The following is a 19,211-nucleotide window of genomic DNA, read 5'->3' on the forward strand; positions in this document are numbered from 1 at the left end:
TTATATAATTTTTTAGAGTATTTCGAACAATATTAGTTTAAGGGATTTATTATATCATTTTTAGAGTATTTCGAACAATTTTAGTTTAAGGGATTTATTATATAATTTTTAGAGTATTTCGAACAATATTAGTTTAAGGGATTAATTATATCATTTTTAGAGTATTTCGAACAATATTAATTTAAGGGATTTATTATATAATTTTTTAGAATATTTCGAACAATATTAGTTTAAGGGATTTATTATATCATTTTTTAGAGTATTTCGAACAATATTAGTTTAAGGGATTTATTATATCATTTTTTAGAGTATTTCGAACAATATTAGTTTGAGGGATTTATTATATAATTTTTAGAGTATTTTGAACAATTTTAGTTTAGGGGATTTCTTATATAATTTTTAGAGTATTTCGAATAATTTTAGTTTAGGGGATTTATTATTTCATTTTTTAGAGTATTTCGATCAATATTAGTATAAGGGATTAATTATATAATTTTTAGAGTATTTCGAACAATATTAGTTTAAGGGTTTTATTATATCATTTTTAGAGTATTTCGAACAATATTAGTTTAAGGGTTTTATTATATCATTTTTAGAGTATTTCGATCAATAATAGTTTAATTGATTTATTATATAATTTTTAGAGTATTTCGAGCAATATTAGTTTAAGGGATTTATTATATAATTTTTTTGAGTATTTCGAACAATATTAGTTTAAGGGATTTATTATTTCATTTTTTAGAGTATGTCGAACAATTTTAGTTTAAAGGATTTATTATATCTTTTTTAGAGTATTTCGAAGAATTTTAGTTTAGGGGATTTCTTATATGATTTATAGAGTATTTCGAACAATTTTAGTTTAAAGGATTTATTGTATCATTTTTAGAGTACAGTATTTCGAACAAGTTTAGTTTAGGAGGATTTATTATGCCATTTTTAGAGTATGTCGAACAATTTTAGTTTAGGGGATTTATTATACCAATTTTTTAGAGTATGTTGAACAATTTTAGTTTAAGGGATTTATTATATCATTTTTAGAGTATTTAGATCATTATTAGTTTAAGTGATTTATTATATCATATATCAGTTTTAGAGTATTTCGAACAATATTAGTTTAAGGGATTTATTATATAATTTTTTAGAGTATTTCGAACAATTTTAGTTTAGGAGGATTTATTATACCATTTTCTAGATAATCTAGAGTATGTCGAACAATTTTAGTTTAAGGGATTTATTATATCTTTTTTTTAGAGTATTTCGAACAATATTAGTTTAAGGGATTTATTATATCATTTTTAGAGTATTTCGAACGATTTTAGTTTAAGGTGTGTATCATATAATTTTTTAGAGTATTTCAAACAATTTTAGTTTAAGGTGTGTCTCATTTAATTTTTTAGAGTATTTCGAGCAATTTTAGTTAAGGAGGATTTATTATACCATTTTTTAGAGTATTTAGAACAATTTCAGATTAGGAGATTTATCATATTTAAATCCGGCGCCCAACGACCTTCTTCTTGTTGCGATCAGCTGTTCCCAATGTCCGAATAAACGTGGGCTTGTTTTCAATATCCCTCCTCCTGTAACCACCCGCGTTGCCTAAATTATAATGTTCATTTAACCCCCCATAAAGTCATGCCTTTTCCCCCATTTAGGCAGAATATATAAAATACTCATTTCTTCTGCCTGTCGTGTTTACATAGGGGTTAAAATCAGGAAAATAAAACAGGAACAGGACTTTAAGAATCAAGTTTTGCCTGACTTTCCGGACTGTGGCGAGAAACGAGAACAAGATACTTCGAGGAGGGTTGAAAGTTGAAAGTGCGATCTTGCTCCACTAATTCATACACATGGAGCAGTTAAAGGTGTATTCTTGGTCTTCCATTAATTAGGTAGAAGATAGGTAAGTGATTTCACGCTGTCTCTTTAGATAAATCTTTTGATTGGTGAGTTACACCGGTATGCATCAAGCCTGAATTTGCCTAGATTTTAATGTTTGGGATAAAAGAAAACATGTTATTTTGAAGGCATTCATTTCCACGAAGTCCTGGATAATATTATATAGCCTTTATGCTTTTAAATTAAGTTTGATTAAGATAATAATCGATCTGTTTACTGTAATATTACGACGTATACTAGACAATTACCCGGCACTTGTTTTCCCATGTACAGTATATGCTATAATAGTATTACCATTTTAGTTTACAGAATAATATTATTTTGTATATTGGGAATAAATGGAAGTAATTAATCCTTTCAATAATGAAAGAAAAGAGCCATGTGGGTATTTGCATTCACTCGTGAAAATGCTTTGTTTATCTGGCTTGGGCTTTGACAAAGCAAGTCTTTTTTAAGCTTTGACAAATCAAGTCTAATATCTGCTTTTGCTTTAAGCAGTAGTTGGAATTAACCTTATTTTTTATATATTTATTTTATAGGTTACATCCTAAGTTACAGTGAAATTACTTTGTAAATTATTTTGGAATGGTTAGGCTAGTTTGTGAATCTTTACCCGTGCACCGCCAAATTGAACAATCTCATTCCCTGGAAGTTTTTGTGTGTGTGTCTGTCTGTGTGTAGTTGTTTGGGACATGCATATATAAACTTTCCGGGTATATTTATATGTGAGTGGTCACCTGAGTCTTTGTATATCAGCGGCCAGTTCCTCCAGCGAGCATGAAATACGGGCACCAATTAACCTAAACTACAAGCCGTGTCCTTACCTACTTACCTAATTGGGGGTGCTATTGACCCCCTGTACACTGCCGTATTATTATTCAGCCGTCGTCATACATACAGGTGGCCGCTATTGTACGTTCACCCCCCGGCCACCTTTATGTATGTTGACTGATTGAGAATAAGGTAGTGTAAGGGGGGTCATGATGGAGCACTAGCCCCCCCTCTCCCCATTAGTTAACTAGGTAAGGACACAGCTTTTAGGTCAAGTTAGGTGTGGCAGTTTAGGTTAGTTGGTGTCCATTTTCTATGCATGCTGGAGGAACTGGTCGTTGATATACAAAAGCTCTAAACTTTCTTTTTAATTGTCAAATCAATTTTCTTAATGGAGAAAATTTTATTTTCTTGGTCCGTAATATTTGTAGCATGTTTTACGATTTATGAGATGTTCTGAGTGGAGACAACTTCGTGTGGTGAAAGGGTTTGTGTATCGCCATGATTAGCAAAGCTTTACTATAGTCCATTTCTTTTAGCGAGGCATATTTGCACCGGCTCGCAGCGGTGCCCTTTTAGCTCGGAAAAGTTTCCAGATCGCTGATTGGTAGGACGAGATAATTCTAACCAATCAGCGATCAGGAAACTTTTCCAAGCTAAAAGGCACCGCTGCGAGTCGGTGCAAATCTGCCTCACTAAAAGAAATGGACTATAGTTAAGGATACCCATACCAGGTTAGTTTACTTTGAGAGATCAGACAAACGTCTTCCACCATCACCAATCTGTATTGGCCAACGTGCTAATGAAACTGGCCAAACCCCAGACATGAAAAAAGCCATGTCTGAGGCCTTTGTCCTGCAGTGGACTAGAAACGGCTGTATTTGTTGTGTGATTAGTTATAGACTCTAATGTGAAGAGGCAAGATCTGTGTACCTCTTTTGAAATGACAGTGTTCGACCACAACTGGTTTTTATAGGCCTATATGCTTTTATTGGGATTAAGTCGAATCATCGAATATATGTGTATGTTCGTTTTAACCCTTTTACCCCCAGGCTATTTGGAAATTTCCAACCCTTAACTCCCAGGGGGTTATTTTTTTCCCAGCACATTTTGCAGTATATTTCTTTTAAATTGTTCTAACAGCCTTAATTTTTGTCATAGAGAGGTCAGGTTGGTCTCTTTCTCTTGGAAAATGCCTGAATATTCTTAAAAAATTATCAAAAATATGAAAAAAAAAATTTTTTATAGCATTTTTTTGCAAGGACGTACCGGTACGTCCATGGGGGTAAAGGGATGGCTTTTGTGAAACGTACCAGTACGTCCTTTGGGGGTAAAAGGGTTAATAGGAAGGGTCTATGTATTTATTTTTCAAGATAATTTCAATTAGAATACTTTTTATAGTAAACTCACTTGAAGTTGAACTGTTGGATATGTTATGTTTCGTGTAGGATCGTTCTTTATTGGAATGGTGATATTTCGAAGTATCCTGTACTTATATTGTAGATCGTAAGTTACTATTTTGGTATATATTGCTGTAATTTTTGGATGAATCGTAATTTCTGGATGAATCGACTGCTTACTGTAATTTCAATATGAATCGACTGCCAATTGTGATATTGACAAATCAATCTTTGTGTGTACAGTAGTGTTACAGTGAACCCTCGCTACTTCGCGGTTCGACAATCGCGGATTCACCACTTCGCGGGGTTTTCCCATAACCCATATATATATACATATCGCGGATTTTCCGGAAAATTCGAAAATACCGCGAAATCTGAAGATAACCAAATACGATATTTTGTTACCTGTAATTCCATTAATACTGTAATTATAGTAATATCTGCTCTTACTGATTGTTCATTGCATTACATATGATATATAATTCAGCACAGAAAGAAATAAAACACGAAAAGAGAATGTGATCATACGATAATTCAGTACGTAGTAAAATTAAATCGAACATGAAACGCAAATCAGATGCAGTCATACCATATTAGAATGGTGTGTACTGTAATGGATGTGCTTCTTTTCCATGAATCTTTTGTATGTATACGTACGTAGTACAGTACTGCATCCAATAATATTCTTTGTTGCAAAAATCACATTTCGAATAAGTACTGTAAGCGTACGAGAGAGAGAGAGAGAGAGAGAGAGAGAGAGAGAGAGAGAGAGAGAGAGAGAGAGAGAGAGAGAGAGAGAGAGAGAGAGAGAGGCGTAAAATAGCGTACGTACGTAAATTTTTATTATTATTGTTATTATTATTATTATTGTTGTTGTTGTTAATAAAATTATTATTGTTATTATTATTAATCATTATTATTATTATTATTACTGTACAGTATTATTATCATTATTTATTATTATTACGGTATTGTACTTAATCTACGTACGTTCAGTGTGCGCGGGACATCTTCTATGAGTAACCAACGCACCATAGTACTGTATAAGACGGGTTGTGATTGGTTCAAGCGCTGATAGATGACGAATCAAAACTCAAGTTTTGTTATCTAGCCTGTGATTGGTGTTTGGCCCGCATCTCCAACCCGCAGCATCAGAGTTCTCGCGGGACTGCATCGTTCACTTTCTCTTTCCGCGTATTGCTGAGTAGACGTTCTTAAGTTTGTGAAGTTGAATCTGTGCTGTGTGCGACTGTTTTAAGTTGAACTTTTTGTTGAACTTTCTGTTACAATGGCTCCCAAGCGTTCTGCTTCTAGTAAGGCTGGTAGTGAGCCTAAACGCCACCGAAGAATGATGACGATAGCTGAGAAGGTTACGCTTCTCGACATGTTAAAAGATGGTAGAAGTTACGCGGCCGCCGGCCGCCATTTTGGCATCAACGAATCCACCGTTCGCTACATCAGGAAGGACGAGGCGAACATTAGAAAGACTGCTGCAATCACCTTTAGCAGATCAGCGAAGCGAGTCGTTACAACGCGTAATAAAACGATCGTACGCATGGAAGGTGCTTTAGCTGTGTGGATTGCCGACTGTCGGAAGAAGAACATAGCGTTGGATACGAACACCATCCGAACAAAGGCTTTGAGCTTGTATGAGAATTTTGCGGCAAAGGAACCTCATGACGACGATGGCGACCATGCTGAAGAAGATGATGATGTAGATGATCCTCAACCAGGGACCTCCACTGATTCCCAGCGTCAGAAACAACGTTTTTCCGCCAGCAAAGGATGGTTCGCGAAGTTTCAGAAACGCTTCGCCCTGAAAAGCGTTTCCCTGCATGGGGAGTCTGCTTCCGCTGACACTGCCGCTGCTGAAACTTACGTGAACCAGACTTTCAAGAACATTATCGCTGAAGGTGGATACAAGCCGGAACAAGTGTTTAATATGGATGAAACCGGCTTGTTTTGGAAGAGAATGCCGTCGCGAACTTTCCTGTTCAAAGAGGAAGCCAAAGCCTCTGGCTTTAAGGCATTCAAGGATCGCGTTACCCTCGTGATGTGTGGCAATGCTGCTGGATTTTTGTTAAAGCCGGGGCTTATTTATAAGTCGAAAAATCCTCGCGCTTTGAAAAACAAAAATAAGAATCTCCTTCCCGTGTACTGGATGCATAATCAAAAGGCATGGATTACGAAGATGCTGACCTCCAACTGGTTCCACCAGTGTTTCATCCCGCAAGTCCATGAATATCTCTTAGAGAAGGGCTTGCCATTCAAGATCCTTCTCCTTATGGATAACGCTGGTGGACACGCAACTGACCTGTCGCGTGAGGGCGTTCAGGTTGAGTTCCTGCCACCCAACACCACGTCATTAATTCAACCAATGGACCAGGGGGTTATCAGGGCGTTCAAGGCCCTCTACACGAAGAATACCTTGGCGGACCTCGTTGCGTGTGTGGATGCTGCCCAAGATGACGAGGATGAAGACTTCAACTTGAAGGCGTACTGGCGGCAGTACACCATAGCCACGTGCCTGCAGAATATTCAAAAGGCACTTCAAGAGATGAAACCTGCAACTGTAAATGCGAGCTGGAAGAAGCTGTGGCCCGATATTGTTTACGACGACAAGGGATTTACTCCGTCGGAAATCCAACACTCTGCAATACGGAAATCTGTGCAGTTGGCTGCCATAATTGGGGGTGACGGGTTTGGCGACATGACGACTGAAGACGTCGACGAGTTGTTGGACTGCCATTCCCAGCCCCTAACTGACGCAGATCTCGAAGACCTGACGAAATCGGCAAGTGAGGAAGAGAGTGAGGGTACCCAGGAAGAGACCCAAGAAAATGTAGAAGAAACGGGCTTAACATTAGAACGGCTCGCCAAGTTCTGCAACCATATGAAGGAGGCGAAAGAAATGTTGCAAGAGTGGGACGAGGATATGGTTCGCGCGATGCAATTCTGCAACAAGGTCGATGACATCACGACTCCCTACAGGATGCTCTTGGATCGAAAAAAGAAGCAGCGGCAACAACTTCCGATCACAATGTTTTTTCAGCCTCGCAAAAAAGAGCCAGTTCCTCCTGCTAGTACGCCTTCGGAAGAAATTGAAGAAGTTGAAGAGGTGTCCCAGGAAAAGACACCTCCGTCTGAAGAGACGTAAAATACTATCATTGACTGCACAGTAGAACACATCATCAGCTTCATCATCATCATTTCTACTGTGCAGCAAATTCATCGCCATCGTCATTCAAGTTTTTCTGGAACTTCTTTCGTGGTGAGTACAGTAACAATCTTTATTTTTTACTTTAACCTGTTTTATAGTTTAGTACTGTACGTACTGTATGCATTAAGTTAAAGGGAAGGTTTTAAAAGTCTACATGTTGTAACCTATCATATTTTTTTTGTTTAAAATTTACATTTACGTACGTAAAACAATCTCTCTCTCTCTCTCTCTCTCTCTCTCTCTCTCTCTCTCTCTCTCTCTCTCTCTCTCTCTCTCTCAAATTGTTTTCCTGCTTTGCTACGTACAAGTACTGTATAATTTATATTTGTAAGGTAACATATTTTGTAAATGCTTTGTACTGTAAATACTGTATGTACTGTATCATTATTTATCACTATCATCATGCGTGTTAAATGCCTTGTTTGTTCTGAGCGTGGTTGTTTACTGAGCGTACACGCCGTCGTTTCAGGCGGCGTCATAAAGAAAAAGATTTCATTTGGAAGTCCTAAGAAAAATACGTAAACTAAAACATTGGTAATAAAAAAATCAACATACAGTACTGTATAATCAATATAATCGATGCAAAAACTAACCATACGTACATATATGTGTACACTAAATGAGTTTGTTTCTTCATTATGATCAGAGATGAACGTAAACAAAACATTGGTTGCCATTTTTTATCGTGCTTTTTAGGTGTTTAGGAAACACATGATATAAAATCGCCTTTAATATTTGTGCCTGTTTTAGTTTAGGGTGCTGTAGTACATGCATTAAGTGTTCTGTACATTACAGGGTGTAAAGGGTGGTTTGTTAACAGTACTGTACTACGTACAAGGGAAGGTTTTAAAAGTCCGAATATACATGTTAAATAAATAGGTAAATATGCTGTCACTACTTCGCGGATTTTCACCTATCGCGCCCGCGTCTGGAACCTATCTACCGCGATAAACGAGGGTTCACTGTATTGTTATTATTATTATTACTAGTTGTATTTGCTAATTTTTATTAACTTATGTGGTATGTAAAAATACTGTAGTTTACTACAGTAGTCATATTATCAGAAATAGTTTTGATTTAAAAGTGTAGCTGTAGAGTAATTGTAATATCAAAAGGTCTTCAACTTACAAACCTAATTAGTTCCAAAAATTTGTTTGTACGTCAAATTCTGATGATAAGTTTTGTACTAGGGTAGGCCTTATCTCGCTTCCTTGTATGATGACGACTGACTAAGAAAACGGTAGTGTAAGTGGGGTCGCAGGGGAGCGTTAACCCGCGTTAACCCCCCCCCCCCCCTTCCCCCGCCCTGACTGCAAAAGTCAACAAATACAGTAGTACAGTCTCATATGAATTAAATATTAGGTTATTACAAATGTTTTGCTTACTGTATTGAATTATATAGAGTAACATTGTTTTATTACAGTATTTACTTCTATTACAATAATGCATACGAACTTTTGATATATCTGAGATTTAAGATATCGGATAGATTTGTGTGTAAGGAGGTACCCAACTTACAAACACTCGACTTGCAAACATTTTGAGTTACAAACACATATTCAACTTACAATAACAAAGATATGATAAAGAAATACTGTAATAATACAATATTATAACATTTAATACAGTAAGTTAAACAACATTTGTAATAACCTGATATCTATATCATATGAAACCCAACTATTTGTTGACTTTTGTAGCTGGAAATCATAGGCATGGGATTCAGGTTATGTCTACTGTAGGTCAAAAGTTATCAAAATTGAACTTACAAACAATTAGACCTATACATAGCTTCTTGGAACCAAGTAAGTTTGTAAGTAGAGGACTTTTTGTAGTGTGTCAGGTATCGAGTTGCCGCCGGAAAGAAACGGAGGTGATTCCTCGGTCTGACACAAATTAAAAAGAGGAGCCGAGTAGTACTTGTCATAAGTCATGTAAGTACTTGCGATTATCCTCTAACAAGTATTTGGTTTTCTTAGATTTTAGCCTCGATGTTCTTTATTTAGTAAGATATTCTTGTAAGGATGTTAGCTTGAGAACATAGGGAAAATACATGATATAAATATTTTGATTTTTTTTACTGTAAGATTATAGGTAAAGTAGCCTCGTTTAGCCATAATCATACTGTTCTAAGTAACGTTTGATTCTTATGATTAGGATAATGGTTAATTAAAGAATAAACCTTATGAGTACTTTACATGTTTAATTTCTTTTTATGTCAATTCATTTAGTGCTATGTTTACCCCCACAAATATTTGTAATCTTTTTTTGTCCCCATCTCACATTAACACCTCAGTTTGTTCTTCCACAAATACAAACCCTTTATCCTTCAAAAGAAGTATGATTTCAGCGACGCTGGAAAACTCGCCTGGTACAATTATAAGGAGGTGCTGGTTGTTACCGACACGCAGAGTTGAACCCCCATCTGATTGCTGGCTCACCAGGTAGTCACTTTGATTTCAGCTCTTCCACATCACAGACTGACGGAAGCTTGTGCCCAAATTATGAATCCTTGATACATGCCTTTCTTAATAGGAGGGCTGAAGAATGAGAGGAAGGATGGTAGAACATAGCCAAAAATCGTGCATGATCCTGGCACTAAAGATCCCCTTCCCTCCTTCCCCCCTCATACCCTAGATTTAAACCATCTACAGTATGTACAAGCTAAGAGCATAGGATTTGTCCGAGGGAGCTGGGTCAATTTCTAAGATGAAGAATGATAACTGGAAGGAAGGGGAACCTTCCGAATACCACCCTGGTTCGGTTTTGGGTCAGGAAAGAAGTTCCGTTAGATGACATCATTTTCCAGATCACAATGATGTCTCCAACCAGACAAGAGGATTCTATTGACACTGGCCTCCTCGGCACCAGATTTAGGACCCACATCAACTGATGCCAGAGATCTGGAGTCTGAATCCAGTTTTTTGATGCAATAGACCTATCCCTGATTAAACAAGTCATTGAACTGGGATATTCAATCAAGGCCCAAAGAACAGGAGGAATTTGTCGATCGAAAGACTCCTGGCCACTCCATAGAGTACCATACCTACTCTGAAGCTACCTAGGTCCGAGTTGGCCAAGGAAACAATTGGGACTACAGAATATCAGGTCTCAGGCCGCAGAAGTTCCTCAAAGGCGAGCCATCCTCTAAGATCTTGCCCCCCCCCCAGTCCTTAAACAGAGGCACTTTTATGCAGCTGAAGAGGCCATCACCTTACCAATACTAGTGGAGTCATCCCTCATAACTTAAACGCCTGGGATTTTGGGAGAGACTGGCTTTTCAATCTACAATCTTTATGGCCGCAGAGTCGGCAAATATGGAGGCTTCAGCCATGCCTACCCTTCAGGCAACACCCTGGCTAGGCCATTAGCTGGTTATGATAGCCTACTTTGCCACTACTCTGGATCTGTCGGACCCTGAGAAGGAGGAACTGTCGACTGAACTGGAGTTTTCTGGGGCAAAGGCGGTCATGTTTCTAGCACACTAATCGGCTAACCAATGGACAAATTGTCCTTAAATGGAAGGATGCTTTAGCCTCCAGGTTTGCTAATGAATTGCTTGAGCATTAGGAAAAACTCTCATTAGTCAAAATGCTGCCCTCTTCCTGACTGAAAATGAGATGGAATGGTCTGGAAGAGGAAAAAGTCCAGCCAGGCCTCTATCTTCCATGGAACTGTTTCTTTCAAGAACGCGACAACAATCCTTAAGGCGATGACAACTGGTTTAAAATCAGCTTTCAACAAGGCAGACTCAGGAGGATAGCTCACCTGTTTCTTCATCAGCATCTTCCAGCCCGATTATGGCAACAATTGTTGGGTAATTTGTTGTTCTTGAAAAAACTGGTCCCTCACTCAACTACACTCACGCTATCTCTAGTGATGCTTCATGAGACGCTGATCCAGTTACAGTGGATCAGGATGTAAGATTAGACCTCCACTGGTGGCTAGATTGAAAAAACTTCTGGAAAGGTTTCCATTTAAAAAACCATTCCCCAGAACTACTACTGTTTTCATAGACCCTATGCCTCAGAGGAAGGTTGGGGAGCCTATCTGTTGAATCGGGTAGTGACAGGCCACTGGTCCCAGGTAGAGATACTGTGATGGACAGAAAACAACTCTATCTCCTTGTCAGCCCAATTTATTCTAGGCAAAAAGAACATTCTCACGGACAAACTGAGCAGAAAGACTCAGATAGTTGACTCCTAATGTTCTTTACATCCTCGGATATCCAACAAAGTCCTTTGTGGGGTTCGCCATTAATAGACCTGTTCGCGACGTCTCTTAACCAGAAACGTCCAGTGTAATGCACATCGGTACCAGATAGGCATCCATACAAGATCCCTTCCAACATCCGTGGAACAACCCTTTCTCTGTGATGAGGAGACTCCTCAAGAAGGTGAGGGCATCGCAAGACCTTTTGATGACCCTATTAGCTCTAATGCAGCAAGGAGAATGGTATCCAGACCTTCTTCTGCTCACAGAGGTACCGAGGAAGTTGCCTCCCCTACACGACCTGCTCTAGGAGTCACACGCAGAGATATACCACAGGCCAGTTGCTTCCCTACGACTTCATGCCGAAAGGTTATCCAGCATCGCCTCTCACAAAGAGTTTTTACATGCTGTGTTGAATTGTGTTTGGATACCTTCGTAAGTGGGTTATCTTTTGTTGTTGGTGACGTGGATGAGATGTTGCTTCTCTAGATGCCACTATGCCTGTGATAGCGGAGTTCCTACTGTACCTCGGGGAGGAAAAACTGTTCAGTCTCAGCAGTGAAAGGCTATTGCTCAGCCTTGAGCCTTGTCTTTTGACTGAACGCAGTTAATATTTCCTCATCAACGTAATTGTCTCTCATACGGAGTGTCGAGCTTATATGGCCCACAGTTGCAAGTTAGACCACCTTCTTGAAACATAGTATGAGTACTAGTACTATGCTCCTTGCAAACAGATATGTCAAGCCTCCAATCACATCTTGTCATTTAAGACAGTTTTCCTTCTCGTTCTTGCCTCGGATAAGAGGGTCAGCGAGTTGCATTGTCTTTCCTTAGATATTGACCATTCAGGGGGACGGGACCAAGTAACACTGCTTCATCCCCGAGTTTATAGTTGTTCCGTAACCGAAATACAAACCACGCTATTTACAAAGGGTTATTACTTTTAGCGTAGCTGAAATGGCGAGCCATTAGAATTTAACGAGGGTGTATTACCCCAGCGCTAGTTAGCGGGGGGTAGGGGAGTGGTAGCTAGCTACCCCTCCTCCCCCTCACACACACGTGAATACTCACTTTCACTTTAACTTTTGGCTCGGACTGTGACAGACGTCTCTGTCTTGGTCCTCGCTTGGCAGCCATTGTCTGTTTTGTCTTTACTTAATCGCTTACTTTTCTTTTACTCAATATATATGTAAACATGTTTTCATGTTTGTATATATATTTGAGTATAGAAATAAGTAAGTTTCCTTTTCAGATGTGTGTGTGTAGTGTACGATATCTACGTGGAGGCCTCGGCAGTTAGGCCACCACGGCGTATTTTATGGGTGGCGATCGAGTTTGACTTATGTCTTTCTCTCTCTCTCTCTCTCTTGAGGTCGTTCACCCTTTTACTACGTGTTACTACGCCCTTGTAGCCTAGCTTCCTTTCCGTGTGGGGGGTTGCTACGTCGTACGTTTGTATCAATTAGTTATGAATCTAATTGTAGTTGTTTTTTTGTTTTTTTCAGCTTGTAGAACGATTCCTTTCGGGGTTTTCGTTCTTTCTTTAGTGTTCATTCATTTTTAAATTACATAATTACATAGTTACATAATTATAATTGTTATAATTCTGTTTTGGTTACAGCTCTCCTTCCGCGAGTCTAAGTGGTTGTGAGGGCACGTGCCTGTTGTGTAATTCTTGTTCCTTTCCCTCGGGATTCCTCTTCGGAGCCTTCCCGGGGGAATGAATGTGTACTAATATTATTTGTTTTATTTTTTTACAGTTACCGATCTAGTTCGTTTCTGTAATATAGCAACGGTGAGCTGTCTGGTTGAGTCCTGGGGATTCGGCTGTTGCTGCCTCCCCCCTTGTATTTTCGTCAGGGGCGTGTCTCCTTCTACTGGTAGTACTCCCGTGTCGACGGACAGCTCTCCAGTTCATTTTAGAACAGTCAGGAGGCTTGCCTCCTTGGGCGGATAACTTTCCTTCCGAGGGAAGTTTTTCCTGTCCAGGCTTGAGTTTTTCCCCTTTTGGGGGGTTCTTCTCTTGCCTTTTTTTTCGTGCGACTATGCTCTTGGTGCTGAGCGGTCGCACCTGCAGTTTCGCTCAAGGGGCTGGGCAACTGCAGGAGCTCCTCTTCGGAGGATTGCTCCTTTTAGGTCACTGGCTGACCAATCTCTTCCACGAAGTGTTTCTCTTTCGTTCGCGAGAGAGTACACTCATAGAGACTCCTCTTCGGAGGTTTCTTCTGTTGCTGTTGCTGTTGGCCTCCCTCGCCGTAAGGCCCTCCGTCCGCCTCGTCGTAAGGGCCTCTCATCATCCTATAAGGGTGCTTGAGGCGCCCTTTTGGATCTCCGTTTGCAGCCTACAACTCCTTTTTTCTCGATCTTCCGCCTTGGTGCAGATGGACAGCAGTCTGATCTCGTCTTCCGACGGGCAACGGTCTTCCCGACGGACAGCGGTCTCCCGGCGGACAACGATCCCTTCGGGGCAAAGGGTTGCCCCCACGGGGGTTCTTCCCTTGCGTGTCAGGTTTCCCTGCGCGCCCTTCTGCTCATCAGCGCTCTCCTGTTCGTCACCGCTTTCAAGATGATCTTCCCTGCGGTTCCTGTTACGTGCCCTGTGCGCCCACGTTCGCCCTCGCGATCTAGAACTTCGGTTCAGGTCGGGGTCAAGGACTCTTCTTCTTTGCGCAGGCTTCCACGCGTAGCCTTCTGCTCGTCAGCGATCATCAGCTCGTCAGCGATCATCAGCTCGCCAGCGATCTCCGGATCGCCCACGTGTGTTACAGCTGGCACGCCAACGTTCTCCAACACTTCTGAAGGAACATGGTTCGCCAGCTACTAGCTCACCTGCGCATGCTGATCGCCATCGCACGACCCTCAACTGCGGATGCTGATCGCCATTGCGCGACCCTCAACTGCGGATGCTGATCGCCATCGCGCGACCCTCAACTGCGGATGCTGATCACCATCGCGCGACCCTCAACTGCGGATGCTGATCGCCATCGCGCAACCCTCAACTGCGGATGCTGATCGCACGACCCTGCACGATCGCCCGCTTACGCATGCTGCTCCTCATCGCACAACCCTGAACGATCGCCCTCCTGCGGATGCTGATCACCATCGCACCCTTTCACGCGATCATTCACCTGCGCATGCTGCTGGCCATCGCACAACCCTGCACGATCGCCCGCTTACGCATGCTGCTGCTCATCGCACAACCCTGAACGATCGCCCTCCTGCGGATGCTGATCACCATCGCACCCTTTCACGCGATCTTTCACCTGCGCATGCTGCTCGCCATCGCACAACCCTGCACGATCGCCCGCTTACGCATGCTGCTCCTCATCGCACAACCCTGAACGATCGCCCTCCTGCGGATGCTGATCACCATCGCACCCTTTCACGCGATCATTCACCTGCGCATGCTGCTCGCCATCGCACAACCCTGCACGATTGCCCGCTTACGCATGCTGCTCCTCATCGCACAACCCTGCACGATTGCCCGCTTACGCATGCTGCTCCTCATCGCACAACCCTGAACGCTCGCCCTCTTGCGGATGCTGATCACCATCGCACCCTATCACGCGATCATTCACCTACACGTGCTGCTCGCCATCGCTTACCATCACTCGGTCATTATCGCCAGCGATCTTCTTCACCTACGCGGCAGCACGATCCCTCGCCGTCACGCCATCGCTTGCGTTCGTCGCCTCGGACACGTGTTCATTTACCTGCCCACCCTCACGCCCACTCGCCTGCGCGCCCGCGCGATCGCTCGCCTGCGCGCCCGCGCGATCGCTCGCCTGCGCGCCCGCGCGAACGCTCGCCTGCCCGCCCGCGCGACCGCTCGCCTGCGCGCCTGCGCGCCCGCTCGCCCGCGCGACCGCTCGCCCGCGCGCCCGCGCGCCCGCGCGACCGTTCGCCTTTGCACGACCGTTCGCCTTTGCGTGACCGTTCGCCCTCGCGCGACCATAGTTCGCGGCGAATTCCACAGCCGGTGGTAGCAGCAGGGACGCGTGCTCCTAGACGGCACTCGGGATCACCTCCATCCAAGCACAGGTTGGTAGTGCAGGATGAAGACAGGTCAGTACAGCATTCTTCCCCACCTTCTTTTCAGGCAGGTACCGTCGGGTCCACTCCAAAGGATCGCCCGATCCCTTTCACCTTAGCGAGGATTTCGGACTCTGTGTCCTTGGAGCAGCAGACATGGTTTGGTCCGCTGGCACGGGCATTAATGAGGGTTATGAAACCAGCACTCGCCGGCCAGGGTAACAAACCAGCGGCTGTCTCTCCTACGCTGAAGAGAAAGAGAGGAGTGGACTTCGTGGTGACTTCCCCCAGGGCGAAGTTGGTTCCCAAGAGATCGGTCTCGAGGGTCCCCTCTCCTGCACGAGTACTCTCTCCTTCTCCCGCCCTGGAAGGATTTTTGGCGGGGGGGCTTTCCGTTCAAGATTTCTCCATCGGACAAGGGGTGACTGCTTACCTCTTCCTCTGGGAGCTTACCAGGTTCTTTCCCTCCTCGGTTACGGCCCAAGGTTTGGTTCAAGGAAGCTACAGGAAGATCAAGTGTACTTTCCTCCTCTCGAGCTCAGACACCTTGGCCTTTCGTCGTTAAGTATCTACTTGCGGACAAGCTCGATGTTGTACCATCTGGACGCGCTGACTGAAGGCTTCCTTCGGGTGTCTCATCTGTGGAGGTCGACGACCTCAGACACCCTTCCATCCTTGAGAAGAGTTTTGTCTGTGCCCAAGGACAGAGACTTAGACAGCTGCTGTGCGGAGTAAATCGACTTCCGGTTTCACTCCTCCAAGGCGCTTTCTTCCAGACTCTGCAGGGCTCCAGCGCCCTTTTCTTTCAACCACGTCGGCCTAAGTTATCGGCTACGACAACTGGGACAAGGTGTCCAATTGCAGTTTCCTCCTGTCAGGAACAGATGGCACGGGAGACTCCCCCGGGGGGGCATAGTCCTAAAAGGAGTTCACGAACTCTAGGATTGCAGGTTTTTTCGCTGGGAGGATGCTTAAGGTTACTCATCCGAATGACAGCTTCCCGATGCCCATTCCCGCACAATCTCTGTGAGTAGCCAAGGATATCGCGCCTGCCGTCTCTGTCAGCGAATTCAGTGTCTCTGAACCTCTATGCCATAGCGTCAGCAGAGTTGCCCGGTTGGGCAGAATGATCCATACCTTAGGCGAAGGTCTTCCTTAGGATCATCGACGGCTTCACCCCCGGCCCCCTCAGTCGATCCTTTCTTGTAAGGAAGGATCTGAGAGGGGATGTCCATAGTCGACCTCTCAGCCCTGATCAAGTTTGTCGAACAAACTTCGGCCAGCGTAGACCAGCAGAATCGATCAGACTGGTAACGAGGCGACAGGACTCCTTTAACCCTGGATCGGAAGGACGGGTACTTTCAGTTTCCATTCCATCCATCTTCCAGGGTGCTCGTCGAATTCAGCCTAGACTACAAGTATTCCTGCTTATGATGCAGTGTGGCTATCCCGCCGTGGCATAGCAGGTTTGTTTCCCCAGAGAACTCTCCCTGCCTTCCTCTTGGCCGCTCAGGTGCAGGCTTCCGCCTCCTCTGCTGTTTGGAGGGCTGGTCAACTCCGGTAGGCTTGGGTTTCGACCTTCTTCAGCGCCGGGACAAGCTTCCGGATGCTGACCATGAGTGTGGGCTCATGGTACAGTATTTTGCTTGGAGCCTTCTCTTCCTCTGCCTCAACATCTGGAGTATCTGGCCATGATATTGAGTCAACCGCCTTACCACATTGGAAACCCCGCTTCTCGTCCGTCCAGCGAGGTTAAGCAACGTCGGTACTTGGATGGGTGACCACCTGGGGACGCCAGATTCTGTTACCGCATCCTCCGAGCCTTCCTTTCGGTTGACTGTGGCAAGACTGAGGAGAGTCGCAGTACCTGTTCTCAGTCAAGCAGAGCTTTCAGCCCTACCTTGGAACGTTTCCTAGTTCTTCTTTCCTCATTGACCTGTCTATAGTCCGAACGGTCGCCTCAGGATAAGTTCCATGTGGGGCGATCCAAGTTCCGGTGGCTTCAGGCAATGTTTAACCGGACTCCCTGGCCCTATGGGACCAGCGGAACTATTAAACCTGCAATGGGTGTTGACCTATGGAGCCTCTTGATGGTAGTGGATATTCTTGTCCTTTCCCCACATTCTTGATGCGGTTCTCGGACTCGTCAGAGGAAAGGGGGGGGGGGCATGTTCCGGTCCAGGCCTATGGTCAAGACCTGAAGGATACCTCTCCATCATTCAGGCAGGCTTAAGGGCCTTAGTCTGGTCCCTCTTCAGATCCTACAGCTCCTGCCAAGTCACCCCGTTGCGCGTAGACTTCATTCTAACCAGCAGGGGACGCATTTTCACACCTTCACATCTTGCAGTAGAGATACCGGGATGATTGAGATTCTCTCAATTCCACCATCGGCTCTCTCATTCCAGGCAGGGGAATGTTTCTCTCAGACTATCCGAGCAGAGCCTCATAGAGAGAGTGTACCTAGGGGTCTTTGACCTTGGGTAGACAGCAAGTGCTGGTCTGGGGGACCTGATCGCGACACCTTGGAACCTCAAGCTTCCACTAGTCTTCCCCCCAGTCTCAGACCCCGAGACTCTGGCAAGATGCATTCCGGTGATGGTGGGACAACTTCGACTCCTGCGTCTTCCCTCCTTTTTGTCTGCGGACAATGGGTCTCAACAAAACCAGGTTGTCTATCAACCTTTCAATGGGAGAGCTCCACTGGGACTATGCGCAGAACGGTTTCTGGACCCTCTGCTTCCCCTGACGGAACTCCCGGGAGAGCTTCTCCCACGGCGCAGACTACTCAAGCAACCACACTGCGACATCTCTCCCGAACCGGGGCGTCGCTTCGGCTTCATGCCTGGAGACACAACGCTTCCTCCTCTAGAAGAGACAACCCGCTACAGTCGCGGTACGGAGGTCGCGTCATCTGCGATAGTCATCCACAGGGGTCTCCCAGGCAAAGTGAAGAGTCTAAGGTGGTGGGTGCCGTGGGAGATATACCTCTTCCCGTGAGGCCTCTTCTCCAGCAATAACGGTCTTATTGCCTTTCGGCGTGAGGAAACTCCTTTCCGCTCTCGGCAATGAAGCCTGTCGCTCAGCCTTTCCCTGACCTTCAGGCTTAAAGGAATAATTTTTTCCTGCCCGCTGGATCTATCCTCGCTCATGCGAAGCTACGATCGTCCCTGCCCTAGTCGGAGGAAGACCTCCAACTTGGAGCATGGCTCGGACTTTTAGTCCTTTAAGAGATCTTCTCAAGACCCTTTTACGACAGGCCTCGGATTGTATTCCGCCTTGGGTCTTCTGCTCACTCTGGCCACGGCCAGTGTGTAAGCAATCTTCTTGGTCTCTTACTACTCCCCCCTTTCTAAGGAAGAGGGGAAGGCAACATTCAGGCTCGCTCCTGAGTTGTTGGCTAGACTCAGAATCTGAGGGTCCCGACCCTTCGGTCCGATTCATTCAAGATTTCGAGTCTCCATTCTGTGTGTGATGTCCCAAGACCTTCTCTTTCTTGCCAGTAAGGAATCGAGAGGTTAGCGCTGGGAACAGCTGCAGTTTGGCCTCAGTTGCAGCCGATTTGGGAACACAAGGAGGACATGGGGGGAGAGTCACCAGTATACCTCTTCAGCCCGGACTCGAGGACATTCATCTCGACCTGTCTTCAGACCCTCCCCCGTCACGTCGCCCTACAGCACGAT

At 44.1% G+C, this 19,211-nt stretch overlaps 1 protein-coding gene across 1 annotated transcript in view; it reads left to right on the top strand.

Annotated features, from left to right (window-relative positions):
* Nucleotides 1-1,551: 1,551 nt before the first annotated feature.
* Nucleotides 1,552-19,211, top strand: part of LOC137641306 (uncharacterized) — a gene marked incomplete at its 3' end in the record, with an annotated part of 54,528 nt that continues 36,868 nt past the window's right edge. The window contains exon 1 of the mRNA XM_068373734.1: nucleotides 1,552-1,900. The remainder of the gene's footprint in view (nucleotides 1,901-19,211) is intronic.

Source organism: Palaemon carinicauda, chromosome 5 (genome assembly GCF_036898095.1).
Source record: "Palaemon carinicauda isolate YSFRI2023 chromosome 5, ASM3689809v2, whole genome shotgun sequence".
Lineage (NCBI taxonomy): Eukaryota > Metazoa > Arthropoda > Malacostraca > Decapoda > Palaemonidae > Palaemon > Palaemon carinicauda.